General features: G+C 55.1%; 2 non-coding genes and 1 pseudogene across 2 annotated transcripts; 1 reads left to right on the top strand and 2 right to left on the bottom strand.

The window, feature by feature from the left end:
• Positions 1-3,252: 3,252 nt before the first annotated feature.
• TRNAA-CGC (transfer RNA alanine (anticodon CGC)) lies at positions 3,253-3,324 on the bottom strand. Its single transcript has one exon. It is a non-coding gene; the product is annotated as a tRNA-Ala (tRNA).
• Positions 3,325-5,516: 2,192 nt separating this feature from the next.
• TRNAF-GAA (transfer RNA phenylalanine (anticodon GAA)) lies at positions 5,517-5,589 on the bottom strand. Its single transcript has one exon. It is a non-coding gene; the product is annotated as a tRNA-Phe (tRNA).
• Positions 5,590-13,536: 7,947 nt separating this feature from the next.
• On the top strand, positions 13,537-14,619 carry LOC127026047 (olfactory receptor 14J1-like; annotated as a pseudogene).
• The last annotated feature ends 13,378 nt before the right edge of the window (positions 14,620-27,997 follow it).

The raw sequence follows: 27,997 nt of genomic DNA, 5'->3' as shown, positions 1-27,997 counted from the left end.
TCTGGCACATCCCCGTGAGGACACAAAGGCTGTGACAGTGGAGCTCTGTGCACAACAGTCCCTGAGCCCCAGGCCAGGAGAGCCCATCCCTGCTGTGCAGCTGGGTGCAGCCGGGAGGGAGGAGAGGTCTGTGCAGCTGGGAGAGCTGTGAGCACATGGGAACTGTCTCCCTTGACCCATGGGCAGCAGAAACCGCCTGGAGTTTCCTCTCTTTGTATTCCCCTCTTTCTGCTGTGCCTCCAGATTTCTTCTTATTAAAAGTCTCTGAGGGCTTTGACCCACAGCTGGTGCTTGCCTGCCCAGGTGGCGGGTGTCTCCCTGAGGCTCACCAGGGGGAGCAGAGAAGAAGGACATGGCGGTGGGAAGGGGCGCAGGGTCGGGGTCAGGCTGTGGGGCTGCGAGAGCCCATGGTCCCTGGGGAATAATCCTGCTGACAGAGACATTTCCATCCTGCTGGCCACAGGCACTTTCGAGTCCAAATGGCTCTCTGATAGGTCCCGTGATGCACCTCAGCGGCAGCACCCATTTCCTCACCCTGGGTTTCCAGCTGCTCTTTCCCCCTGCCTGGGCCCCGCTGGTCCCACAGCGCAGAGGCCATGACAGAGCTGCCAGGACAGGGGAAGCCCTGGGCTTTTGTCTCACAGAAGTGAGCGCTAAGGTGGCTGCAGTGCCCTGAACACCCCAGCCAGCCCCAGGTGGGATCAAGGCCCACGATTACCTCCCATAATGGTCAGGAGGCAGCTCTGCTCCCCACTGCCCCAGCACAGGGTGCAGAGCCATGTTCAGGGACACGTGGGGCTGGGATTCCCTCTCCTCATGCTCTGCCAGGACCCATCTCCATTGCTCCTGCTGCCTTGGGCCCTCACAGACCCCGAGCACTACTGCCACAGCCGCAGAGCTGCCTTCTTCCTGAGCAGGGGCTGTAAGGCCCCACGGCAGCCCTGGGACCCCCTCCTCCTGCTCCCCTCCAGCCCCACCCCTGCCCTCCTGCTGCCTTGCCAGGGGTGTCAGTTTGGGTTTGTGTCGGGGCAGTACTTGTGGGCAGGTACAGGAGGGAGGGGAGCAGGGGAGATTGGGGCACCTTTCCCTCAGCGCTGTTGGAGGGCCAGAGGGATGGAGAAAGGATCCCCACGAGATGTGTGCTGTAGCCAAAAGCCGTGGTCCAGCCCCTGGCCTGAAGAAGGGCTCATCTGGGAGGATGCTCATGTGGGCACGTTTCCATGGCAGATGAGATTTTGTGTCCCTCCTCTAAAGCAGGTGCTGCTGGGAGCTGAGCCAGGGTCCCTCTCCCTTGGCCGGGGCTTTCACCTGCCCCTGCCCCGCAGAGAAGGCTCTTATGCAGGAGCCAGTCGAGGAGAAGGCTTTGACACCTGGGCAGGACCTGGCACCCAAACTGCCCTCCCTGCTCCCGCTGGTGGGTCTCCACACCCCTCTGCCTTTTCCCCAAAAGGCTCCTCTGCTGTGGGCTGGAAGGTGCATTTGCTGTCTGTGGCAGGCAGGGTTCCCTGTGGGGAGTTACTGCAGCTCAGTACTGCTGCAAACAGCAGGATCTGGCCCTAGAGGAGAAGAGGGGAGGAGGCGGCTGTCGCCAACATCCTCTCCCACTTCAGCATTGCCCCATTCCCTGCCGGGAGCTCCACCACCCCTGGGGTGACGCTGGCGGGTTCTGGGGGAAGCCCAGGCTCACACACCCCTTTGCCCCATACCCTGGAGCCTTCCTGCTGGCAGCCCCCATGGGAGAGCAGCGTTCCCAGGGCCAGACCCCCACGATGATGGGTGACATACGTGGGCACTGCAAACACAGCCTCCATCCCCTGGAAAACTCCCACTGGGGCAAGCTCCAGCCCTGCATCTCAGAGAAGTAAGGTGAAGTGAAGTAAAGAAGAAGGGGGGAGTGTTATCTTCTGAACACAGGATGGTGGGGGTCTATGGGCAGCATGGACACTGACCAGCAGAGTCAAGGTGTCCCAAGTGGGGACCAGGGCAAAGAGCCCAGTGCCTGTCCCGTGCCACCTCGCCGCCAGCTCTGCCCTCCCGTAGGTGTAATATTTCTCCCTTACTCTGGCACCTGGCAGAGGTTTGCCTCCTCCTCCTCGGGAGATGAGCCACAGGCCTGTGTGTGCTTGAGGGGGCAGCACACCTGAGCGGAAAGTACCTGCTTCATGGCATTTTGGCACCTGAACAGTCTGGCCCTGCGGGCTGGGTCCATTCTCTGCAGCAAAGCAGGATTGTCACTGTGCCCCAGATCTGTGGTTTCTCCTGCAGCTCCCGAGGACCTACCTGAGGGGGGGTCACAGTGAGACCCCAACTCTCAGCACTGCTGCCCCGACGCTGGGCAGAGCATGGCTGTTTAAAGTCCATGGGAGAGCAACCTTATTTCTCTGAGGCTGGGCTCACCGCTCCTGGGGGCTGGGCACCCTGCAGTGAAAGTCCATGTCTCATACCCCATTTTGGTTACAGGTGTTATTGCCAAGGGAGCAGCCAAGGCACCATCTCCTGGCCCTCACTGCCTGTGCATGGCGGTGGACAGGCCTGTGCCTCCCCAATGCCATCACCACAGGGAAGACAGAGGCACCAAACACCCCAGGAGCAAGAGCTGGGCACCGGCCCTACCAGTCCCACCTCAGCAGGGCTGTGCCTGACCTCAGCAGCTCCAGGTTCCCTGAGCTGAGGCTCTGCTCAAGCCACTGTGGTGGAAGGAGAAGGACCTGGAGACAGGGTCAGCGTAAGAAATGTCATTCCTCCAGCTGGGAGACCCACAGCCCCGCTCAGGCTCGTCCAGCTCAGACACCCCTACCTGCTGGCACAGAGGGGTGCTTCCCACATGGTATGGGATCTCCACCTGGAGACAGGACAATCTCAGACCCTTACCCTGGAAAGCCACCAGGCCAGTGTGGCCTGGTCCCAAAGGACACCTGGGCTGGACCAGCGCCCTCACACCACATCTCTCACTGCAGCCAGAAAGGATTCCTAGTGTGCTGCTGACCTCTGTCCCCTGCCTGAGATCTCCCCACAGACACACTCTGTGGGGGTGGGTCTGTGGTGCAGGGCAGTGACCCGATCTCAGGTCCAGCACAGCTGCCTGCTTCTCCTCCAAGAGGGGGCTCAGCAGAGGCTGCGCACATAGCCCTCCTCACCTCACAGCCAAGCCCTGGGTGGGCAGGGCAGGCCCACAGGGTCTGGAGAGGACCACTGCCCCAAGCTCTAACCCGCACCTGCCTGAGGCTGGGGATTCAGGGCAAAAACACCCCATGGAGATGCTGGGGATTGAACCCAGGACCTCCCTCATGCGAGGCAGGCGCTCTTCCACTGAGCTACATCCCCTTGACACTTGCCAGCAGGAAAGACCCTCTCCTCCCATAACGTGTCTATGACAAGCACAGTCCTGTTGTCCCCTGGGTGCCCAGGGACCTTCTGCAGAAAACAGCACTTGAACCCTTCTGAGATGGGGGAAGTCAGGACAGCCTCTCCACTGGGGTCTGATTTTGGCACAGTGCTGCACTGCAGAGCGCAGCCCCTTCAACGTCTCTGCAGGGCAACGGGGCAGGAGGAGGCTCTTGCTCAGGCACTTCTCCCATGCTCTGGCCCACTCCAGGGTGGGTTGATGGAGAGGAAAACAACCCTGAGCCTCCTCTGACGCCCAGGGCAACACCCCTCTGGGCCACATCTGTCCCCAACTCCACAGCAGGAGCCATGCAACAGGGTGAGGGAAATGCCCTCCCTGAGGGGAGGTGCCCCCAGCCTCTGATGGCACCCCAGGGCATGTGGTGGAGGAGACATGGGGGCAGAAATCTTACATCCTCCTCCTCCAGGCACTGGGCCTCTCCCTGCACCCCTCTGTCCCCCACCATCCCTGGAGGTGAGGTGAAGGGCAGGCTTCCACCTCCATGGGGCTGTGCATGTGGCTTGGGCTCAGGGACCTTCCCACTCCTTCAGCACTGAGGCCTGTCCTGACAGCAAAGCAGTGCCCTGGGACAGCCCTGGCTGGGGTCTCTGTGGCAGGGTGGCTGAGCGTGTTCAGCTGTTAACTCAAAGGTCGATGGTTTGACCACACGCAGGGACGGTGTCCCCATGGTGGTACAGCTGGGGCAATTGTGTTGCCCAGTGCCATAGATTTTTCCCAGTGCCGTAGATTTTTTCCCTGCTGAGCCCCTGCCTGGCAGAGAGGGTTTGGGGGAATCAAAACCAGACCACAGTCACCGTGAATTTCTGGAGTGGTTGAGTGGCCTTAAGGGATGGCTGCTCATCTATTCTGCTTTGCACACATGGTCCTCAAAGCCATCCTCGGCAATGACTCTCCCATTCTTGCTCAAGAAAGACCTAGAAGGACTCTTTTGGATCAATGGTAATCCTGCAGGCACTACCCCTGTGGCCAAGTATTTGCAAGCTCATGCTCAAAGCTGGCAAGACAGTAACTTTGCTTGTTCAGATGGTGTCTCCCTCTCCCCTCCTCTCCCTTGCGCTCAGGCACAACAAAAGCCAGACTTCCCTGGAGGTGCATGCCTGGGGAGCCGGCTATGAGGCAGCAGAACTGCACGGGGTTAGAACATGCACGTTGCTGTGGGACTATAGCCAGTCTGTGCCATTCCTTGGCCTGAGTGGGTGACTGGGGAGAGGCTGAGACTGAAGACAGAGGGAGATGTCCTGGGTCAAAGTTGTCACTGTGTTCCTGATGGGCGAGAAGGGTTCTGTAGCAGCAAGAGGTTGCAAGAGGGGAGCCCAGCAGCTTGTTGGAGCTCATGAGCAGGTCTTTCTTCCTCTGGGCAGGGACTGATGGCTGTGAAGGGCTGCAGCTGAGCTGGACACTCCAGTCTGGTGGGTGAGCAGATTTGGGTATGGAAACTGGGGACAGCTGAGACACTTGTGCTGTGAGCCCTGGGTTTGGTGCTGAGAAGATGGACAACACAGTAGCATGTGTGATGCTCAGGAAATGCAGAGGGAGGTAAATTTGGAGAGTAAAAATGACATCCAGTGGTTGAACTGGGGCTGTTTGGAAGTCACTGTGTGAGAGTTGGTGACCTTCCATGCTAGACCCCAGGGGAGCCACGGCTGGCATTTCTGTCCCGACCTGTGCCCCTGCAGCAGCAAGGAGCCAATGCAGAGGGATGTTCATGTGGGGCCCCCGAGGGGTCCCCCTGTGCTGCGTGTCTCCCTGCTGATGCCCAGAGAGGAGCACATCTGTGTTTCATCAACCATTGCAGCAGGGGGCAAAGGGGGCCAAGAAACTCTGCTCAGGACAGCTTGTGACTGGACAACTCAGGAGCCAATGCACCACAAGGGATCATCCTCAGCATGGCTTTGTCAGCTGTCCCTGGCACATCAGAGGTCTCGCTGTGACAGACCTCTGGAGGGAGGATGCTGCCATTCAGGCCTCAGCGCCAGGGAGTGCCTCTCCCTGGGACTCGGGGGCAGCGGCCTCCCCCATGGGCAGTACGCTCTGCTCTGGGAGAGCATCCTGCTGGGGCAGGATGGAAGAAGGCAGATAGGTTCTGCAAACATCAAAGGGAGAAAATCATTGCTGAAGCCCGGGGTTGAACCAGGGACCTTTAGATCTTCAGTCTAACGCTCTCCCAGCTGAGCTACTTCAGCCCTGCCCCAGCAGCCCTTGTCCCAATTCCACCCCTGCCAGGCCACAGGCTGGCACACATGAGGAGAGCTCCTTGGGGACATTCCCAGGAAAAAGCTGTGCTCAGCACCGGGCACAGTGGACCTGGCCTCTCGCTGCCTCCATGGCCAGGTGGACTCCAGGTGTGGGGTGGGTGCCAGCTTCCAGTAGGAGTGAAGGCAAGTGGGCAGGCCAGGCACATGCAGCTGCAAAGGCTGAGGGTGGAAGAAGTGTGGGGTAGGTGGAAGACCTCTCTCATAGGGAAGAGAGGGCCCAGGGGAGGCAGAGCTTTTGCTGGTGCCTTAGGCTTTTCCTTCATTCTTGCATGAGCAAGAGTCTTTTGTTCAATGTTTGGAGATGATATTTAGGGGGAAAGAAGGCTTGAAAACCTCCAAGGATTGGGACTGCACAACCTCTCAGGGCAACCTCTTCCAGTGCATAAGTGACCTCATGGTTATGACCTCATGGACCTCATGGTCCTCATCTCCTGCCTGAACATTCTTTCAACTTTTGTCCCTTGCCTCTCATCTTCCCACCATGCGCCATGATGAAGAGCCTGGCTCTATTTTCTGAATTGCCTCATAGGTACTGGAATGCTCCTACGAGGTTTCCCAAAGCCTTCTCATCTCCATACTGAACAGTGTTCCCTCAGCCTTTCCTCAGGTGGAAAGTTCTCCAGCCCCCTGCACACCCCCCACACCTGACTGTACTGGTGCCCCTTCACTGAACTTGCTCCAGCTGATCAATGTCTTTCCTGTACTGGGGGCAGGAGGCCCCCAACTCAATGCAGTAGTGTGCGTGTGGTCTAGCGAGCACTGAATGGAGGGGGAGAATCCCTCCCCCTCATCTCCTGCCCATGCTCCTGTTCATACAGCCAGGACACTGTTGGCCGCCTTGGCTGCTGGGGCTCACTGCTAACTCATGTTGCCTCAGTCGCCAAGGCGAGAAGCTCCGGTGCTGGCACAATCCGCAGCGGAGTGCTCTAGCGCAGTGCACAGGGGGGTTTCCTGGACCGGGGGAACCTCAGGGGGAGCCGAGAGAGCCTCCAGGAGCCCGCAGCTGGCAGAACAGCAGCTGACGAGACCTGGGCAGGGCCAGGAGCAATGGCGGCCAAGTTCCCTCACATGTATAAAAGAAGCCCTTAGGGAGCGCTAGTGACCAGGAGCACCGTGAACAGGGCAGGCAAACAGGGTGTGGCATGTCAGCAAGGGCGTGGCATGGCAGATTGCATGGCAGTTCACACAGAAGGGCGTGCAGGAAGTGCGCTGAAGCTCTGCCAGCTCGACCAGGGAGCGATGGTATCCACCTGGCAGAAAGCCATGGCCTCTCTAAACTCTGCACCCACCACGACTCACGCAGCTTCCCAGACAGAGCTCCAGTGGGAACATGCTGCCACCCAGGTGTCAGGCTGCAGGGTGTGCCCTGCTCTTCTGCCAGCATTGGACGGCAGCAGTGAGCACACCTGTGGGAGGTGCGCCCAGCTAGAGGAACTACTCCGCTTAGTGACAGAGCTCCAGGAGGAGGTGAGTAGGTTGCGGAGTATCAGGGAGTGCGAGAGAGAGATAAGACTACGAGAATCGCACCCTGCCTTCCCTGGGACAGGCCCAACAGGCAGACAGGATGCATGAGATGGAGGATTCCCTATCCTCTCTCCGCCTGCCTGAACACAGGGACTTAAGGGATAGGGGGCAACGGCGACAAGTTCCTGCCCGGCACAGCAGGTGCATCTCCTCTCTGACGAGACCCCACCCTCCCAGATGCCCTTGCACAATAGGTACAAGGCTCTGCAAGTGGCACCGAACAATAACAAGGACGATGGTTCATCTAGCTTGGAGGTGTCGCTGAGGTTAAGTCGGCCTACACCCTGCGTCAAAACTGCTTCCATAAAGAAAAAAAGACGGAGGTAGCAGGGCTCATTGGAACAGCTTCAAGCTAGAGTTGAAGGGGGAAAGGGATAAAAGCAGGCTCCCTAGAGATAAGCCTGGGGCAGCACACCAGTGTTTGATGGAACAATGGGCTAGCGAGGTCCTTTGGTCTGCCATCTCAGTGGAGGTAGGGGATGGAGATCCATGCGGCAGCAAAGATGGAAGGGTTATGGATGTGTTAGAAACCACGGAAGCGCCTGAGAATGGTCACGTAGGAATGATGGCTTCTCCCCCCAAAAAGGGGGCGGGATTGATAGCCCAACTGAAGTGCATCTACATCAATGCAAGCAGCATGGGCAACAAACAGGAGGAGCTGGAAGCCATTGTGCAGCAGGAAAACTATGATCTAGGTGCCATCACAGAAATGCCATGGTGGGATGACTTGTACAACTGGAGTGCCGCAATGGATGGCTATGAACTCTTCAGAAGGGATAGGCAAGGAAGGAGAGGCGGTGGGGTAGCCCTGTATGTTAGGGAGTGTTTTGACTGTCTAGAGCTTGATGATGGTAATGACAGGGTTGAGTGTTTCTGGGTAAGAATCAGGGGGAAGGCCAACAAGGCAGATATCATGGTGGGAATCTGTTATAGACCACCCAACCAGGATGAAGAGGCAGACGAAATATTCTCCAAGCAGCTGGGAGAGGTCTCACAAGCGCTAGCCCTTGTTCTTGTGGGGGAGTTCAACTTACCAGATGTCTGCTGGAATGCAGCAGAGAGGAAACAGTCTCGGAGGTTCCTGCAGTGTGTGGAAGAGAACTTCCTGACACAGCTGGTGAGGGAGCCAACTACGGAAGGCGCCCCACTGGACCTGTTGTTTGTGAACAGAGAAGGCCTTGTGGGTGATGTGAATGCTGGAGGCCGTCTTGGGCATAGCGATCACAAAATGATAGAGTTTTTGATTCAAGGAGAAGTAAGGAGGGGGGTCAGCAGAACTGCTACCTTGGACTTCTGGAGGGCAGACTTTGGCCTGTTTAGGAGACTGGTTGACAGAGTCCCTTGGGAGGCAGTCCTGAAGGGCAAAGGAGTCCAGGAAGGCTGGACATTCTTCAAGAAGGAAATCTTAAAGGTGCAGGAGCAGGCCATTCCCATGTGCCGAAAGACGAGCCAGCGGGGAAGAAGACTGGCCTGGCTCAACAGAGAGCTTTGGCTGGATCTCTGGGAAAAAAAGAGAGTTTATGACCTTTGGAAGAAGGGGCAGGCCACTCAGGTGGACTACAAGGATGTCCTGAGGTTATGCAGGGAGAAAATTAGAAGGGCCAAAGCCCAACTAGAACTTAATCTGGCTACTGCCATAAAAGACATGAAAAAATGTTGCTATAAATACATTAGCAACAAAAGGAGGGCTAAGGAGAATCTCCATCCTTTATTGGATGCAGGGGGAAACAGAGTGACAAAGCATGAGGAAAAGGTTGAGGTCCTTCAAACCTTCTTTGCTTCAGTCTTTAATAGTAAGACCAGTTGTTCTCTGGGTACCCAGGCCCCTGAGCTGGAAACAGGGAGCAGAATGAAGCCCCCGTAATCTAAGGGGAAATGGTTAGTGACCTGCTAAACCACTTAGACACACGCAAGTCTATGGGGCCAGATGGGATCCACCCAAGGGTACTGAGGGAGCTGGTAAAAGTGCTCACCAAGACACTTTCCATCATTTATCAGCAGTCCTGGCTAAGTGGTGAGGTCCCAGTTGACTGGAGGTTAGCAAATGTAATACCCATCAACAAGAAGGACTGGAAGGAGGATATGGGGAACTACAGGCCCTCAGTCTGATCTTGATGCCAGGGAAGGTTATGGAGCAGATCACCTTGAGTGCCATCACACGACACGTACAGGACAACCAGGCGATCAGGCCCAGTCAGCATGGCTTTATGAAAGGCAGGTCCTGCTTGACTAACCTGATCTCCTTCTTTGACAAGGTGACCCGCTTAGTGGATGAGGGAAAGGCCGTGGATGTTGTCTACCTAGACTTTAGTAAAGCCTTTGACATTGTTTCCCACAGCATTCTCCTGGAGAAACTGGCTGCTCATGGCTTGGACGGGTGCACTCTTCACTGGGTAAAAAACTGGCTGGCTGGCGGGCCCAAAGAGTTGTGGTGAAAGGAGTTCAATCCAGTGTTGGCGGCTGGTCACAAGAGGTGTTCCCCAGGGCTCAGTATTGGGGCCAGTTCTGCTTAATATCTTTATTAATGATGTGGACAAGGGGATCGAGTGCACCCTCAGTAAGTTTGCAGATGACACTAAGCTGGGCGGGAGTGTTGATCTGCTTGAGGGTAGAAAGGCTCTACAGAGGGATCTGGGCAGGCTGGATCGAGGGGCCGAGGCCAATTGTATGAGATTCAACCAGGCTAAGTGCCGGGTCCTGCACATGGGTCACAACACCCCATGCAACACTAAAGGCTTGGGGAAGAGTGGCTGGAAAGCTGGCCAGCAGAAAAGGACCTGGGGCTGTTGGTTGACAGCCAGCTGAAGATGAGCCAGCAGTGTGCCCAGGTGGCCAAGAAGGCCGATAGCATCCTGGCTTGTACCAGAAATAGTGTGGCCAGCAGGACTAGGGCAGTGATTGTCCCCCTGTACTCGGCACTGGTGAGGCCGCACCTCGAATACCGTGTTCAGTTTTGGGTCACTCACTACAAGAAAGACATTGAGGTGCTGGACTGTGTCCAAAGAAGGGCAATGAAGATGGCGAAGGGTCTAGAGAACAAGTCCTGTGAGGAACGGCTGAGGGAGCTGGGGTTGTCTAGTCTGGAGAAAAGGAGGCTGAGGGGAGACCTTATCGCTCTCTACAACTACCTGAAAGGAGGTTGTAGCGAGGTGGGGGTCGGTCTCTTCTCCCAAGCAGCAAGCGATAGGACAAGAGGAAATGGCCTCAAGGTGCACCAGGGGAGCTTTAGATTGGATATTAGGAAAAATTTCTTCACCGAAAGGGCTATTAAGCATTGGAACAGGCTGCCCAGGGAAGTGGTTGAGTCACCATCCCTGGAGATATTTGAAGGATGTGTAGACGTGGCATTTAGGGACCTGGTTTAGTGGTGGACTTGGTAGTGTCTGGTTTATGGTTGGACTCAATGATCTTAAGGTCTTTTCCAACCTAAATGATTCTATGAGTCTATGTCTACAGCCTATAGAGAAAGAGGTGCAGGTGTGGGACACCGTCAGATAGCCTGTGGTGGAGACTATAGAGGGATGAAGAAAGTCTGAGAAGCCCCCAACACAGATCAGCTCGCTCTTCCCTTGGCTCTGGCTGTTGTCTCTGCAACTGATGCCTATGATCAAGCACCTTCTCCTTACAGCGCTAGGGTCTCACTGCCTCCCCTTTCCCACCTGGGAGCCTGGGAGGGATTGTACCGTAGTCCTGCTCTTGGCATTGCACATCCCCACACCACACTGCCCCAGGAGAGGAGCAACATGTGAGGGACAAGGATCTCCCTTCCCAGGGGCTGGGGGTCAGGGCTTAGCCCTTTGCCTTCAAGGAACACGTGAAAGTTTACTCAGAATCTGTTCCTTTACATTGCCTTTGTCTACTTGTCATCACTTTCTCCTGTTTTCTGCTCTAAGCAGCCCCTGGGGAGGCTTTGTCCGTAATGTCCCTCAGCGGGACCCATTAAGGCTCCAAGAAACTTTGGAGTTGGCATCTGACTTTGACTTCTTGAGAAGTCTCTTCAACTTCCTCTCAGTGTCTGAGGTTCATGGACTCGGCACCAAACCCACCGGAGGGGTCATTAAAATGCCTTGGGCTGCTCCTCTGCTGCCAGGCTGTGCCGGACTCCTGGGAGGGAGGGAGCTCATGGCAAGCGGGCAGCACTGCAGAGAGACAGCTCTGCCCAGGAGCAGCTCCTCTGCAAAGCGCAGCAGGGCTGAGGGCACTGCCTGCAGGCACCGAGGGGAGAGGAGTGAGGCAGAGAAAGGTTTAAAGGCAGTCAGGAGTGGGGAAGTGCTGAGGGCTCAAAGGAGGAGAAATCTTCGGGGCCCTTGACACAGTAAGTCTCTGGGTGCAGGGCAATGCAGCTGCAGTTTGTGGAGGGATCTCGTAAAGCTGGCATGGCCCACAGGAATCTCATTCCTGTATAGAGGAGGAGGACCTGCTCCAGAGCAGGGATCCCTGCTGCACCATCAGAGGACAGGGCATGACCGCTGCCTTCTCCCAGGGACGGCTGCAGGGCTGTGAAGCTGGGTGTGCAGCCAGGGGTGCCCAGGGCTGTCCTTCAGAGCAGGGTCCCTGCACCCCAGGGGGCTGTGTGCTGGGGCAGGGACTCTGCCGCCTGCCAGGGTCAGCGCTCAGCCTGCCCGGGGAGCTCCCCATGGCGCTGTGGGGAGAAGCTGTGGGTGGAAGGAGAGACCCCCATCAGGGCAGGGTCCTTCTGCTGTCAGGAGGGTGCTGCCTGGCTCAGGGCTGCTCACAGCTGCACATCACCCCCACGACACTGGCAGAGGCAGCTTTTCAAGAAGCACATCAAGGCAAGGGGCTACCTGGAAGGAAAGGTGCTTTCCAGGGTCTGTGCTTTCGGTTTCCTCCTGTGGCTGGGGGGGAACAGCAATGCGGCTGTCAGGTTTGGGCAAGAGAAGGAGACTCCTACGGCATGACACTGACAGATCAGTAGGTCTTTGAGGAACTGGATCAAGTTCCTTCACCCATTCATTGGCCAACAGAAAGCTCCCTCCTCTCTTCAGGGTTTCTCTGACCTGACTTGCCAACACAGAGATGCCCCTGGGCAGCGTCCTGCTGCCAGGAGGGGTCTTCAGGGCAGAGCTGAGCACACAGCGGGTGGGATGGGCTCTGTGAGCACTGACAGGGAGGAGATAAGGGGAAAGAGAAAGGGCTCCCGGCAGGGACAGCTCCAGGCACCAGAGGCCTTGGCAGGGAGGGAGAGAAACCGGCTGACAGCAACGACTGGTGGGGCGGGTATTTGGGCACTGCCCTATTAGCCCTTCAGTGAACATGTGTTTTACCTACCAAGCCCCCCTGGTCTCCTCTTCCACCCAGCAGAGCCTCTGCCCTCAAGGCCCTGGGATCCAGGGCAGGAGCTGCCTCCTCTGCAGCCCCGAGCTCCAGCAGAGGAGACTCTCCTGAGCGCCCATCTCTCCCTCCCTCGCCTTGCCTCCCTTGGCAGAAGCATTGGGGCATTTCTCCTTCTTTCTCCACCTGCCCCCGCTGCTGCTGCTCTTGTTTTCAGGCTCTCTGGGGATGGGGGTCTCAGCTGCAGCTCAGCAACTGGCCCTGCAGCTCCTGCCATGAAGATGTCTCCATGGGAGCAGGACGCCCAAGCCCCCTTCTAGCCTGTGGCTCTCTGGGCAATGCTGTCTGTCCATGGGGTGGGGATAAAGCTGACTCTTTTTGCCAGACACCCCAGCTTCAAGGAATCAAAAAGCTCCTAGATCTTCCTGGGGAGGGAGGTTTAAACTGGATTCCTCTGCTCTCAGCAGTATCCAGTTTCCTTTCAAGGGAACAGCTGGGTGTGATCCTCCTCCAGATGGAAGAGGTGCAAGCCCAGGGCAGCTGACAAAAAGTCTGATGGACAGGCTGGCTCTCCTCTCTCTGCACTAAGGGTCTGCCCGTTTGCATCCCAGGACTCTCAATGTAGCACTCGTAGCGTAGCAGAAATGCCAAGGCTGTCTGCCTTCAAAAAGCACTCCTCAGGTAGGACAGGGCAACAGGAGCAAAAGCCAGACAACCAAACCCCCACAGCTCTGCTCTGCAGGCGGGTGAATTGGGAGGGGCAATGCTGAAATCTCTTTGATTTCATGAGGGGATTTAAACAGCGATCGCTCCGGGTTCCTCTCTGCCTGTTGGTGCACAGCAGGAGTGACTCCTCCAGAGCCCACAGCAGGATCCCTTGCTCCCCATTGCACCCTCAGCCACCAAAAAGCAGAGCTCCAGCCAGGGAGCTGCAGGAAGGTCTTTCTGGAAGGACAGAGGCTGGGGGGTGGGGTGGTTCTGTGAGAAATGGAGTAAGTTTTGCTCAGAGAAGTCAGTCCTAACCCTTCACTGCCTTTTCCTCCTTGGACAGGTCCCCATGCCCAGAGGAAGCAAATGTCCAACGGCAGCTCCACAACCGAATTCCTCCTCCTGGCGTTTGCAGACACACGGGAGCTGCAGCTCTTGCACTTCTGGCTCTTCCTGGGCATCTACCTGGCTGCCCTCCTGGGAAACGACCTCATCATCACCGCCATAGCCTGCGACCACCGCCTCCACACCCCCATGTACTTCTTCCTCCTCAACCTCTCCCTCCTTGACCTGGGCTCCATCTCCACCACTCTCCCCAAAGCCATGGCCAATTCCCTCTGGGACACCAGGGCCATCTCCTACTTGGGATGTGCTGCACAGGTCTTTCTCTTTGTCTTTTTGATGTCAGCAGAGTTTTATCTTCTCACTGTCATGGCCTATGACCGCTACGTTGCCATCTGCAAACCCCTGCGCTACGGGACCCTCCTGGGCAGCAGAGCTTGTGTCCACATGGCAGCAGCTGCCTGGGGCAGTGGGTTTCTCCATGCTCTGCTGCACACTGCCAATACATTTTCACTACCACTCTGCCAAGGCAATGCCCTTAACCAGTTCTTCTGTGAAATCCCCCAGATCCTCAAGCTCTCCTGCTCACACTCCTACCTCAGGGAACGTGGGCTTCTTGCTTTTAATGCTTTTCTATTTTGCGGTTGTTTTGTTTTCATTGTGCTGTCCTCTGTGCAGATCTTCAGGGCTGTGCTGAGGATCCCCTCGGAGCAGGGACAGCACAAAGCCTTTTCCACGTGCCTCCCTCACCTGGCCGGGGTCTCCCTGTTCCTCAGCACTGTAATGTTCGCCTACCTGAAGGCACCTTCCATCTCCTCCCCATCCCTGGACCTGGTGGTGTCATTTCTGTACTCGGTGGTGCCTCCAGCAGTGAACCCCCTCATCTACAGCATGAGGAACAAGGAGATCAAGGATGCCCTGAGGAAAGTACAGGAATACACATTGTTCCAGCTTTAATAAGGTGCCCACCATCCTCCTCTAACTCCCAGCAATTCAGGAAAATCCCAGCCTATCTTTTGTTCTTCTCTTTCTTTTGTATTTGTTTGTTAAACCTGTGAGAATATTCGTTGTCATTATATATTATTCATACAACTTCTTCTTAAGCTTAGAACCTTTTTTTTCTGTCTGGTAAACCTAATGTACATCAGGAACCAGGCTCTTTGCATAGAGAAAGAAGCCAGAATGTAATCATTTGCCTCTCCTCTCATCTCTTTGATCTCCTCTGGAGCTTGGGGCCCAGCCCCAGCAGGCAGAAGGGATTCAGGAGCCAAGGGCCCAGCTGCCCCATGGACGAGCAGCCCCAGTGGCCCTCGGGGCTGCCCCTCTCCGCCTCGGCGGGCACTGCCTCTCTGCTGCCTGTGAGTTGGGGCAGCAGCTTCCCTGGAGCCATGGCCAAGGACAGCAGCAGGACGTGGCCTTTTCAGTGCTGCTCTCGCCTCACTTCCACACTCTCCCGCCGTACCCTTGCATTTGTGTTACCCCTAGGCTCTTGTGTAACTTCTGACAGTCCCGTTGTGTCCACAGTGGCATCCCTGTGGCTGCAGGCAGGAGCGGGCAATGGGAACCACTGTGTCAGAGCTGGCCTCCGTGCAAACACCACCATAACCAAAGGGGTTCTTCAGGGCAGGGCCAGAAGGCTGGAGGCCTCTTCCAAAGCCACAGGTCAGGAATACACCCAAGGAGCTGCTCCCTCAAAAGGTCTTTTGCTCTTCTGGGGTTCTCCACGGATTCAGAGGGACAAGCTCAGAGTCCCAGCGGGATCTGTTAGGGACCAAGGGCTGGACAAAGACCTCCCTTCTTGGTTGCACATGTCCATGCAGACAGCAACTGCTCTTTGATTTATCTGCCTGGCACTGTCCCACCTGCAGTGGGGCTGATGAAGATGCCGTCCTGGAGAGGAATTGGGAGCTGCCAGGGCTGCTCAGGGGATCTCCAGGGACAGTATGTGAGTGTGGGCGGGCAGTGAGTGGCACCTCATAAAAGGAGTGACCGTCCAAGGTGGAGTCTTCTGGAGGAAAAGGTGAACCTGAGGACACCATGGGCTAATGAGGGCCCTGCAATGCCAGGAGAGGCTGTGAGGAGCCAGAAGGCAAAGGGACACAAGACTGGAGAGTGGGTCAGGACACCCTCTTGGAAATCCCACGGGCTGGATCTAGTGCAGACCTCCCTTGCCTTTTGTGCCAGTGGAGACACCCCATGGTCCTGCCTAGCCCCTTCCTTGGCCCTGGAGCCATCAAGGGAAGATGGAAAGGGCCTCAGCAGCAGCGAACCCCGTCTGCCTGGGTCTGCTTCCCTCCCCCAGCAGCACGGCCAGTGGAGGGTCACCCCGTGACCCCAGGGCACCATAGTCCCCTTGCTCTGCAGAGCAGCACCGCAAGCTTGGGGCCCTGCAGGGAGCACAGGGAGGAGCCAGGAACGGCCGGCCAGGCCAGCACGGACACGCTCACCTGGGAAGGCTCTCTGGGGAGCAGGGAGGACCCTGGAGAAGAGCAAGGGAGCATTTGTGTGCCTGCAGGGAGGAATGAATGAAAAAGAGAAACCTCTTTCTGCAGGCCCCAGCTCAGGGCCGGCTGCTCTGTCACCTGCCCAGGACTCCTGTGCTGGCCTGGGGAGAGGGGCTGACACTGAGGGGGCACAGTCAGTGTGTGGTGGGCATCTCCTGGACCCGAGACCAGGAGTCCTCCACTTTCACTGACCTCCATTTCCTCATGCCATGGTGAACCTCCATCCCTGGGGCTGATGGGGAGCCTGACACCCCTCCCTGCCCCCCAGCAGCCGCTGTGCCCTTCAGAGGGGCTGGGGGGTTAATGCCCAGAGCTCTGCAGCACCGTGCAGTGGGCACTGCCATGGGGCCAGCCCACACTGGGCTGCTCTGCGGGGCTGGGCTGGGGAGCAGGCAGGGGAGGTGGGAAGAGCTGGGGAGAGGCTAGGTGGGGCTGGAATGTGCCCAGGAGAGGACAACACCAATGTTAGCTTCGATGTTTGCCCATGCAGGGTGAGGACACGCTCCAGTGGGTGTGTGGTGCAGAGCCCAGACTCCTGGAAGGGAGCCGAGACATGCAGCTGCAGGAGAGAGGAGGCCGGTCTGTGCCCTTGGTGGCATGGACACACCGACAAGGTGCCCCAGGGCATTCGTCACCCCCCCCAGCCTCTCCCATCGCATATTTCCAGCACTGGCCCCTCATCCCAGTTTATGGATGGTTTTGCTCTGTGGCCATCTCCTTCCTCCTGCTGGTCTCAGTGCCTGTGTCGGGGGAAGAGCCAGCCCTGCCCAGCCTCTCTTCTTACCCAGACCTTGGCAGACCCCAGAGCAGGGCTGTCTGTGAACCCTTGTGTGGGACACGGTTGGGGCTTGGCTGGGGCCAGGCACTGGGGGGCTGCAAAAGAAGGAGGGCTGGTGGGGATGGACACTGAGGTCTGCTATGGGGACTCTGGTGGGGGACGTTTCCCCACCCCAAACACACCCTGTCCTGTGCAGTGTCCGATGAGGGGGGCCGTGGGAGCATGTGTTGGGCAGTGGGGCTGTGCTGGCGCAGGAACGGGTCACAGGTTGGAGCCCTAACACAACGATCAGGAGGTGGAAGCAAGGACAGGCTATGAAGGAGGAATTTAGAAAGATGACCTGAGCATGCAGGTCTGTGTTTCGGAAAGGCAAAGCTCACCTGGAGCTGATGGGGGCTGCAGGCGACATCAAGAGCCAAATGAAGAGCTTCAGCCACTGTGTTTGCAGTAAAAGGCTGGACAAGGCACAGGCTGCTGAATGATGAGAAGGGGTTCATAACAGCAGACACAGACAGGGCTGAGGCACTCAATGCCGCCTTTGCCTTAGTCTTTGCTAAAAAGGTCTCCCAGGCCTCTGCTCAGTGAAAGGGCTCAAGGAGGAGGAGAGCACGTATTGACAGGAACCTCAGGAAGTCCCACAAGGACAAGTGCCAGTGTCTGCCCCTGCAGGGGACTCCCCCTGGCAATGGCACAGGCTGGGGGCTGCCTGGCTGGGGAGCAGCTCTGTGGGAAAGGTCTTGGTGGGCAGGGAGCTGGACAGGAGGCCGCCGCGTGCCCTGGCAGCAAGGGAGGCCAGCAGGGCCCTGGGCTCTACGACCAGGAGCACGGCCAGGAGATGGAGGGAAGGGACTCTCCCCCTCTACGTGGAACTTGTTAGACCACATCCAGAACACTGGGTCCAGTTTCGCAACCCCAGTGCTGGAAAGGTGTTGGCAAGCTGGAGCGGGTTTAGTGAAGGGCCCTGAAGATGCTCAGGGGGCTGGATCACTTTCCCTGTGAGGAAAGGCTGATGAACCTGGGCTTGTTCAGCCTGGAGAAGGCATGGCTGAGGGGCACCTCACAGCAAGGGAGCCCTCACCTTTTTCACCAGAAGGCCAGCCATGCATTGGAACAAGCACTGGTCACCCTGGGAGAAGGTACAGTCCTCCGTCCTTGCAGGTTTTCAAGACCCAACTCGATTAAGCCCTGAACAACCAGGTCTGAATGTATACCTGACCCTGCTTTGAACAGACGGTTGGACTACAGACCTCTCTCTTTTAACGCTGCAGGCCTGATTATGATAGAAATGGTCAGACAATTTTGACAAAAAACCAAAACAATGAAGAAGTAAAGAAAAAGATCTAAAGGGCAGAAATAGTTTAGTATAATTTTCATCTTTTGAAATTCTTTGTGTTCTTGTCCTCCTTGTTTTGGTTCATTCTGATTTAATATACCAGTCTTTGGGGGATTTTGTGACCTTTTCTTTTTTTAGAAGGAAAAGCCATTTCCCAAACGGATCTGGGATGCAGCTACAGGGACACAGATGCCTCCAGTCACAGGGACACAGGCGCCTGGTGCCAGTTCAGGTGCCCTGGGACCCTCTGCCCGGCCTCTATCAGCAGCCTCCGAGGGGCTCTGGTCTTCTGCAGGAGACCTCCTGCCCTGTCTGACAGCGGCCAGTCCCAGGCAAACACCTCGCCTACACTGGGCCTCTGCAAGTGGCACTTCATGTCCATGGTCAGACAGCTGAGCTCTGCCTGGAAAGAGGAAGAACTGCTTGCAACTTTTAAAAAGCACAGTGAGCACCTTTTCACCAGCTGAGATAACTGAATACTTTTACTCAAATGACAAAGTTTTCCTACCATGCCAAAATGGGAATTTCCAGGAAGTATATTCATCGCAGGAGAAGAAATATGCACCTTCCCTTGTACTTGCATTGCTGAGACTCTGGCCATTATACTCTGTATTTAATCTCCCAAATCTTTCCACTTGTCCTGATGAAACGACCACTCTACAGGCATCTTCTCAGCAGACTATCTGGACCTGTGCCCTTTCCATTGCTCTCCTGTTCCACTCTCCCCTTACTCCTTGCTCAGCCAGATCCCTCTCAACCACCCAGGTGCTGCTTTGAGCTTCAGGGAGTTACAAGCCTGCCCTTGTCTCTCAGCAGTCTAATTGACTCTTCAGCCAACTCCTACATTCTGTTTATATCTATCCTCTCCTATCACTCTGTCTAAAACATTTCCAGTGAGGTTACCCCGTGTGGGTGGTGAACCTCACTGGAGGCAGCTTGAATGGAGCACAGAGTTGAGGAGTGTGGTTGGTTGGTTGTTAAATTTTACCATGCTTTCCTTCTGTTTGGTGGCAATGAAGAGAAAGCCTGCTGTGCCTGTGTGCAGCCAGGTCTCTAAGGAAAGCAGGTGGGAGTTGGTGCAAAAGAGGCTGTAACCTCCAGCTGCAGACTTGGGTGGAGAAGTCTGATGTCAGGAGAAGTGATGCGAGTCCCAGGCGGCCCATGAGAGAAAGGGTGGGGCTGGGGAGGTGAGGAGGAATGTTGTCCAGGCAGTGCCTGCCCTCAAGGAGCCTGCTTTTCCTATTTCATTAGGAAATCTTCTGCATCAATATCAACTGGAAAATGTTGTGAACACTTTTGCTGTGAGTGGAAAAAAGTAAAAAAAGAAAGACTTCAAAGGAGAAGTTCTTTTTTTACTAGCTGTTCATACGATTATTCTCTTAACCGCACTCCTGAAACCTCTCCAATTAGCTGCCCAGGTCTTGAACACTCGCAGAAAATCATGGGAAGAGACATGGCTTCTTGTGTTTTAACGAGCCCCATGGTGTATTTGGTGCCGAGTCCATGAACCTCAGACACTGAGAGGAAGTTGAAGAAACCTCTCAAGAAGTCAAAGTCAGATGCCAGCTCCGAAGTTTCCTGGAGCCTTAATGGGTCCCGCTGAGGGACATTACGGACAAAGCCTCCCCAGGGGCTGCTTAGAGCGGAAAACAGGAGAAAGTGATGACAAGTAGACAAAGGCAATGTAAAGGAACAGATTCTGAGTAAAGCTGCTGTGTTCCTTGAAGGCAAAGGGCCAAGCCCTGACCCCCAGCCCCTGGGAAGGGAGATCCTTGTCCCTCACATGTTGCTCAGGGCTCTTCCTGGGGCACTGCAATGCAGGGATGTGCAATGCCAATTGCAGGACTATGGTACTGTTGTGGTGTAACACCAGCCGGCAACTAAGCACTACGCAGCCGCTGCTCACTCCTCCACACCCAGTGGGATGGGGGAGAGAATAGGAAAAAAAAAAAACCCTCATGGGTTAATATAAAGACAGTTTAATAGGAGAGAAAGGAATGAAAAATAATGATAATAATAATAATATGACAATAATAATACTAAAAGAATCAGACTATACAAAACAAGTGAGGCACAATGCAATTGCTGAGCACTCACCGACCGATGCCCAGTTAGTTCCTGAGTCGCAATCTGCCCCTCCCAGCCAACTCCCCCACTTTATATACTGGGCATGATGTCATATGGTATGGAATAGCCCTTTGGACAGTTTGGGTCAGCTGCCCTGGCTTTGTCCCCTCCCAACTCCTTGTGCCCTCCAGCCTTCTTGCTGGCTGGGCATGAGAAGCTGAAAAATCCTTGACTTAGTATAAACACTACTTAGCAACAACTAAAACCAGCAGTGTGTTATCAACATTATTTTCCTACTAAATCCAAAACACTGCACTATACCAGCTACTAGGAAGAAAATTAACTCTATCCGAGCCAAAACCAGGACAGGTACAATGCTTATGGGTCTCTCCTGGGTGGGGCGAGTGGGAATGAGGTCCTGGTGCCATAAGGTTAAAGTGTCTCCTCGTAGGCCTGGTGGTTGAGATAACAGCCACAGCCAAGGGGAGAAAGACCTCGGCTCTCTTGGCGGCTTTTAGCCTTGCCTGAGCCCTCGATCAGCATAACCACTGGCTGTCCTATGGTGTCCCACACCTGGGCCTCTTTCCCTGCAGGCTGTAGACATCCACCTTGCTTCCTCCACCTTGCTCTCATCTGAGCATCTCACTACCCTTACTGACATCTCTCCGTCCTCCCTGGACGTTCCTTCAAACACAAAGCCATGGACTATTCCAGATTTCCTCAGGGTGGCCGATTAGACCACAGCACTGCCCTTGGAGTGACATTTCGTTCTCCTCATATCCAGTCTCAACCTCCCAAGCTGCACTTAGTGGCATTCTTTCTTTCTCATGCTCTTTTCCACTACGAGGAAAAGCTCCATCACCTCTTAAGCCATCCTTCAATCACTCTCAGACTACTCCTATACTGCCTCCATGCCACCGGGCCAAAGAAGCCCAGGTCCCTCGTCCCTCTGCACAGGTCATGTGCTTGAGGCCCCAACTCCCACCTTGGCAGACTTCCCCTGGACACTGTCCAGTTCTCCCCCACTCCTCCCAAATGGGGAGCCGCACACTGGGATACACCCACGTGTGGGTGCTGTGCTGCTTTTGGCTGGGATAGAGTTCGTTTTCTTCATAGTAGCTAGTACGGGGCTATGGTTTGGATTTGTGCTGGGAACAGTGTTGATAACACAGGGATGTTTTAGTTACTGCTGAGCAGTGCTTACACAGAGTCAAGACCTTTTCTGCTTCTCACACCGCCCCATCAGTGAGTAGGCTGGGGGTGCACAAGAAGTTGGGAGAGGCAAAAGAGGAACTAGTGAATGAATCCCTTATTTTTCTTTACTTGGGTGCATGGCTTTTGCTTTACCTGTTAAACTGTCTTTATCTCAACCCATGAGTTTTCTCACTTCTACCCTTCCGATTCTCTCCCCATCCCATCATGGGGGAGTGAGCGAGCCATCAGCCATCACTTCCATCACAAGCACATGAACAATCCAAGTGCTTCCTTCTAACCTATCACTTACTCATCCACCTGCGACCTCACAAGCACCTGCACAAGCCACGGGCCTCCTCCTGCCCTAGCACATCTCCACGGAAATACCACAACACAAGCACCTCCACAAGCCACCTCTCCTTTCAGTCCCACTCACATCCTCACAAAACACTCACCTCAAAACCACCTTCGCAAGCCTGTGGCCTGCTTCTGCCCAACCACCTCAGCACTCAGCACTGACATCGCAGGCACCTGCACAAGCCAGGGCCCTGCTCCTGCCCTATCACCTACTCACCCACCAGGGACATCACAAACACCTCCACAAGCCACCTCCAGCTTCCTGCCCTAACTGCTACACAGCCAACACTGACCTCACAAGCACCTGCACAAGCCACCTGCGCACTCCTGCCCTATCACCTACTGCTCCACCACTGACAACATATGCCGCTGCACAAACCAGGGACTGCCTCCTGCCCTAGCAATGACTTGCCAACACCACATCACTACCAGCTGCACAAGCCAGGGGCCTGCTCCTGCCCTAACACCTGCTCAGCTCCAAGTCACAGCACAAGCAGCTGCACAACCCAAGGCCTGCTCCTGCCTTAGCACCTACTCACCCACCTAGCACATCACAACAACCTGCACAACCCACCTGCACGCTCCTGCCCTAACAGCTACCCAGCAAGCATTCACATCACAAGCACCTCTAAAAGCCACCTCTTCAGTCCTTCCCATTCACCTACTTAGGCACCACGCACATCACAAGGACCTCGACAAGCCGGGGCCTGCCACTGCCTTAGCACCTCCTCAGCCACCTCTGACATCGCACCTACCTCCAGAAGCCACCACCTTGCTCCTGACACAGCAACTACCCAAGCACTTGCGACACCCAAAGCACCTGCACATCAAAGCTTCCTGCTCCAGCCCTACCACCTACACAGGCCCATCTCACCTCGCAAGCACAGCAACAAGCCAACTGCCTCCTTCCACCCTATCCCCCACTAACAGCAACGGCGTGCTTTACGCCCAGCCACCAACAAAGCACCATGCACCTGCTTGCTCACTCCTCCCCTCGGCGGCATGCGGACGACAAAATACAACCAAAGCCTCGCGAGTCCACACAAGGACACGGACGGATCACTCAACAATTATGCTCACAGGCAAAACACACTCCACTTGCCGAAAAAAGACATCCATTTAATTTCCTACCAAGCAAATCACACTAGCAGAAGGAGAAAGAGAACCAGATCTTAAAAACACACCTTCCCCCACCCCTCCCTTCTTCCCGCCCTCACCTTTGCTCACCATACCTCCACCTCCTCCCCACAGCGGCCCAGGGCAACGGCGAATGGGGCTTGCGGGCACTTCATCCCACGTTGGCTCTGACGCTCCTTTCTCCTCAGGGGGAGGGCTCCTCACACTCTTCCCTGCTCCACCGTGGGATCCCTCTCACGGGGATCAGCCCTCCATCACCTTCTCCAACACCACTCCTTGCCACGCACTCCAGGCCTCCACCACCTGCTCCAGCGTGGCCTTTCCCACGCACTCACGGCCGCCTTCGGGCCCACACACCTGCTCCACCCTCGCGTCCTCCACAGCCTGCAGGCGAATCTCTCATCCACCATTAACCTCCATGGCCTGCAGGGACACAGCCTGCCCTCTCACCACGGCCTGCAGGGCAATCTCTGCTCCCCCGCGCCTCCTCCCTCTCCTTCTTCACTCACCTCAGGCTCTGCAGCTTCTTTCTCTCACATCCCACTCCTCTCGTCACTGCACCTCCCCTTCCTTCTTTTTCCACCACTCTTTCCCCTTCTGAAATATCCTATCCCAGAACACCTACCACCGGGCTGATTGCCTCCCCCTTGCACACAGGTGGCTCCGAACTGCAGCCGGGAAAGCTTCTAGCAGCTTCTCACAGGACCCACCCCTCGAGCCCTCCCCTCTACACAAACCCCTGCCACACAAACCCAACACAACACCTACGACATCACAAGCACCTGCACAAACACAGCCCACCCCTACCTGCACCTCCTCAGCACATCTCACAGCACAACCACTGCACAACCCACCTGCATGCTCCTGCCCTAACACCTCCTCAACCACCTCTCCCATCACAACCACCTGCACAACCCACCTGCAACCTCTTGCCCTAGCAACTACTCTGCCACCAATGACAACACAAGCAGCTGCACAGGGCAGGGGCCTGCTCCTAAACTACCACCTCCTTGCCAGCATGGGACATCACAAGCCCTCCTCAGCCAAGCCACCTCCTGCCCTAGCACTTACTCACCACTAGCACCTCACAAGCACCCGCACAAGCCAGGGCTGCCCCTGCCTCACACCTCCTCACCCCTGCGACCTCACAAGCACCTGCACGAGCCACGGGCCTCCTCCTGCCCTAGCATATCTGCATGGAAATACCACAACACAAGCACCTCCACAAGCCACCTCTCCTTTCAGTCCCACTCGCATCCTCACAAAACACTCACCTCAAAAGCACCTTCGCAAGCCTGCGGCCTGCTTCTGCCCAACCACCTCAGCACCCAGCACTGACATCGCAGGCACCTGCACAAGCCAGGGCCTGCTCCTGCCCTACACCTCTCCCCACCGGACATCACAACCCTCCACAAGCCACCCCCTCCTGCCCTAACTCTCACACCACACACCCACAGCACCTCACAAGCCACCACGCCTCCTCCCTTCACCTCCTCCCCACTCACATCCCTCACAACCAACCCTCCCCCACATGCTCCAACAACCACTAGCAGCTGCACAGCCACGGGCCTCCTCTTGCCTAACACCTCATCACTCATCACTGACATCACAGGCACCTGCACAAATCAGGGGCCTGCTCCTGCCCTATTTCCTTCTCAGGCACCTGTGACACTTAACGAGCTGCACATGCACGGTTCTGCTCCAGCCCTATCACCCTACTCAGGGACATGTGATATCACAACGACATGTAAAAGCCAAGCTCCTTCTCTTGCCCTAACACCCACTCAGCCACCAGTGACATCACAAGCACTTGTACAGCAGGTCTGTCTTTACTGCCAACACCCTGTGGTTTTGACCTCCATCTCCAGCACTGTCTCCCATCTCCCCATGCTCTCCCCTCACCCAGGCACCTTTCTTACCCACCCCACCACCTCCCAGTGCTCCTGTCTGTCTTTCTGTTGCTGTGGCAGATGTCACCTTGAAAGCACTGTCCTAGCCAGCTCACCTGCCTCTCTTTCTCTTTTCCCTCTGCTCTTATTGTGACTGTGCCAGCTGACTGATGCACTTTTGGACCTCATGGGCCCTCTTGTTCTGCCTCCCTTCTCCTGTGAAATCCCGTTCCTGCAAGAGAATTGACAAGCAGCCAGTGCCTCCTCTGTGGCATCTTCCTGAGCTGCACAGCTGGTGGGAACTGTCACCATCAGCCCCAGCAGTGCCTGAAGTCTTCTCCTGGCACAGGAACAGCTCTGGTGTGCTTGGTGTGTACCATGCTCCCTGAAGGAGAACAGCAACACTCAAAGTTGATCCTGGGCAATGTCACGCTGGGAAGAGTTGTTTGAAGCAGGTTGGCAGCAGACCCTGAGGCCGTGCCGGCGGTGGCCACATCTGGCTCCTTCCAGCAGGATTTGGGAAAGCCCGTTCCCAGCTGTGAGCACCAGGCCAAGGGCATGGGGCAGAAACAGCCCCCTCCCCCAAGGGCCCCAGCCCCCAACTGCCCTCTGTCCCCAAACTACTAAAACTTCCAAACAGCTCTGCCTCTAACGGAATGATCTTCACTTTTCAGAAAAGAATCCGGATACTTTCATCTAGCATTGGTTGAAAACAAAACCACTCTGCCCTGTCACAAATTTAAAAAATCCAACATTAAGATTCCTTTTAGTACATCAAATTAAGACTCAAGACTGTCGATTGTGCTTTCTGGTTATTGTGCCTGTTACATTGCTGTGTTCACATATAAAAAGAGGAAAGAAAAATCTAGAAACCTCTCCTAACTAGGTCAGAGGCATAGTCACTCTCACAAACATTGCTCCACACTGAGTCAACAAGCTCAGCCAAGAAATGCTGAGCAAATGGCCCAGCTGCAGCTTTCTCCCAGGGGTCCTCCTCTTTCTGCAGCGTTTGCGTCTGCTGCTGTTAGCAAGGTGCCTGCCAAGACAACGCTGCATGTAAAGATTCAGCCTCTTGCTGGTTCGTCTTTGACCTGGCTTTAGAAGAGTGACCACAATGGGCAACTCATCAATCCACACCAAATCACGGACATCAGTATTTGCATTAGTCGGTCCCTCCTGTCTCTCTGTAGGAAAAAAACCCAAACCATGTTCCTATGAAGAAGGGTTTGAAAGCACGCTCATAGTCAACCTAGAGAGTAGCAAAACTCCCACAGACTACAGGGAAACTCTTGCCTTGGCGTACCAGTTGTCTTTTTACTGTAAGACACGGGTCTTATGATGGGCCAAACTAATCCTCTCCTGCTGCCTTAGCATGCACTAGTCTAATGCCACGTTGCTTTATTGGGCTTGCAGAGAAAGATGACGGTTAGCCTTGGGACAAGCTGAAGGTTGTCCAGGATTTTCCGCACTTTTCAGCATTCATGTTTGATATCCTGTTTGGTATAAGTAAAGACTGAAGAAAGAAATGGATAAGGTTGATGAACATTGAATCATTATTAGTATAAAGGTGGATAATTATTACTACAGTGGTGACAATTTTTTAATGTAAATAAAATTGTATTATTATAAAGAAATAACATTATCATGAAGCAGCCTTGCCTTCTCTGTTGACTACTAATTGCGTATTGCTCTTATCATTCCCTGGAAATCACAAATCCATGTGCACCACTACTTAGCTTACTGGGTAGGAGGATGCTTTTTTCTATTTCTGGGCCCTGCAAGTATGCATTTAGGACGTCACCGCGATGAAAATGGCCAAGCAAACTGCTTGACTTGCAACCCCACCAGGTACAGAAGGAAAATGCTGTCAGGTTTGTCCTCTCACTCAGACATCTAGCCGCACAAGGTGACCAGAGCATGACTGCTTCCATGAAAGATACGTGGGTTTTGCTGTTCACCTGGACTCCACCGCTGCTCTCAGACCCCTTCCCAACTCGTCCCCGCTGCATTCTACTTCTATAGGGCACAGAATTCCTCAATGTTGTCATTTGGAGTTGAAAAAGGCACAACCAATGCCCAAAGAGAAGCACCTTTGCTCATTTTGCAGTTAACGTCACAGCAGAATGCGGCGCAGTTCCTATGTGTGTCTACCCTGGTTTTGCATCAGAAAGGGATTTCGCACACGGGATGCCTTGCAACAGGGTTTGTGAGCCTGCCTTCGCCTCACACCTCTCCTGCTTCTGCTTGCTGGCCAGGGCTCCTCCTGGCTCTGCACACTGGAGAGCAAAGCGGGGTCTTTCAGGAGGCGCATCTGTCTGACATGCCACATTCACCTCTATTCCACCGTCACCAGGCTCTTGCGAGTGCAGCTCTGGAAAGCAAAAGCATGAGGAATGACACGTGTTGGGGTTGGTGGAGCTTTAAAAGTCATGACTACACCTGATGATTCAGCAGGGTAAACTAGATCCAAAGAATGTGCGGGAACATGACTTCTGTGAAGTAAAGAAGGAAAAAATATACCCCAACAGAAGATGGACACCGGCCGTCTCCATCAGCCCTCTGATGCCATGTGCTCTGCAACCTCTGCTGCCCTGCTTGGGAAGGATTCCTAAAACGCTATGTCACGCAGAAGATGTCAGACCACTGGGTCTCACCATGAAGAAGAACAAACACTTCCTCTTCGTTTGAGGAACAAATGAGTCAATCAACAAACGATTGAGTCAGTGGTGACAAGGCAAATGCAAGAGAAGGACACTGGCAGCCTCTCTGCTAACCATCGATGTTGAAAAAACACGTCTCTTCCTTCATCACCTCATCCTCCTCAGAGGAAAAGGCAGAACAGGGAACACACAATCTAGTGGGTCAGGACAACCATGTTCTCTTTCTACCCCTGCCAGAAGTGTCCCTGAGGAAACAGCGCATCTGAAACACCTCTACTTGATTTGAATGGTACCCATCTCCTACAGCAGAGCTAAGAGACCTTCCTCAGAAACATCACAGAATCACAAAATAACAGCTATTGAGCACACAAGATGGTCCGCACTTGTCAGTGGGAAGAGCACGAGACCAAAACTTCCACACCAGACGAGGTCAAGGGCTATGTCAGTGGAGAAAAGCCTCTGTGCAGCTGGGCAGCAGCACGGGAATGTTCACAAACCTCAGGCCGTGTCTGATGAGCATCTGGAAGGAGTAAAGAAGCCCTGGCTTGTCT

The sequence above is a fragment of the Gymnogyps californianus genome, chromosome 26 (assembly GCF_018139145.2).
Source record: "Gymnogyps californianus isolate 813 chromosome 26, ASM1813914v2, whole genome shotgun sequence".
In the NCBI taxonomy this organism is placed as follows: domain Eukaryota; kingdom Metazoa; phylum Chordata; class Aves; order Accipitriformes; family Cathartidae; genus Gymnogyps; species Gymnogyps californianus.
The sequence above is the reverse complement of the archived record's forward strand: the minus strand, read 5'-3'. Positions and strand labels throughout refer to the sequence as shown.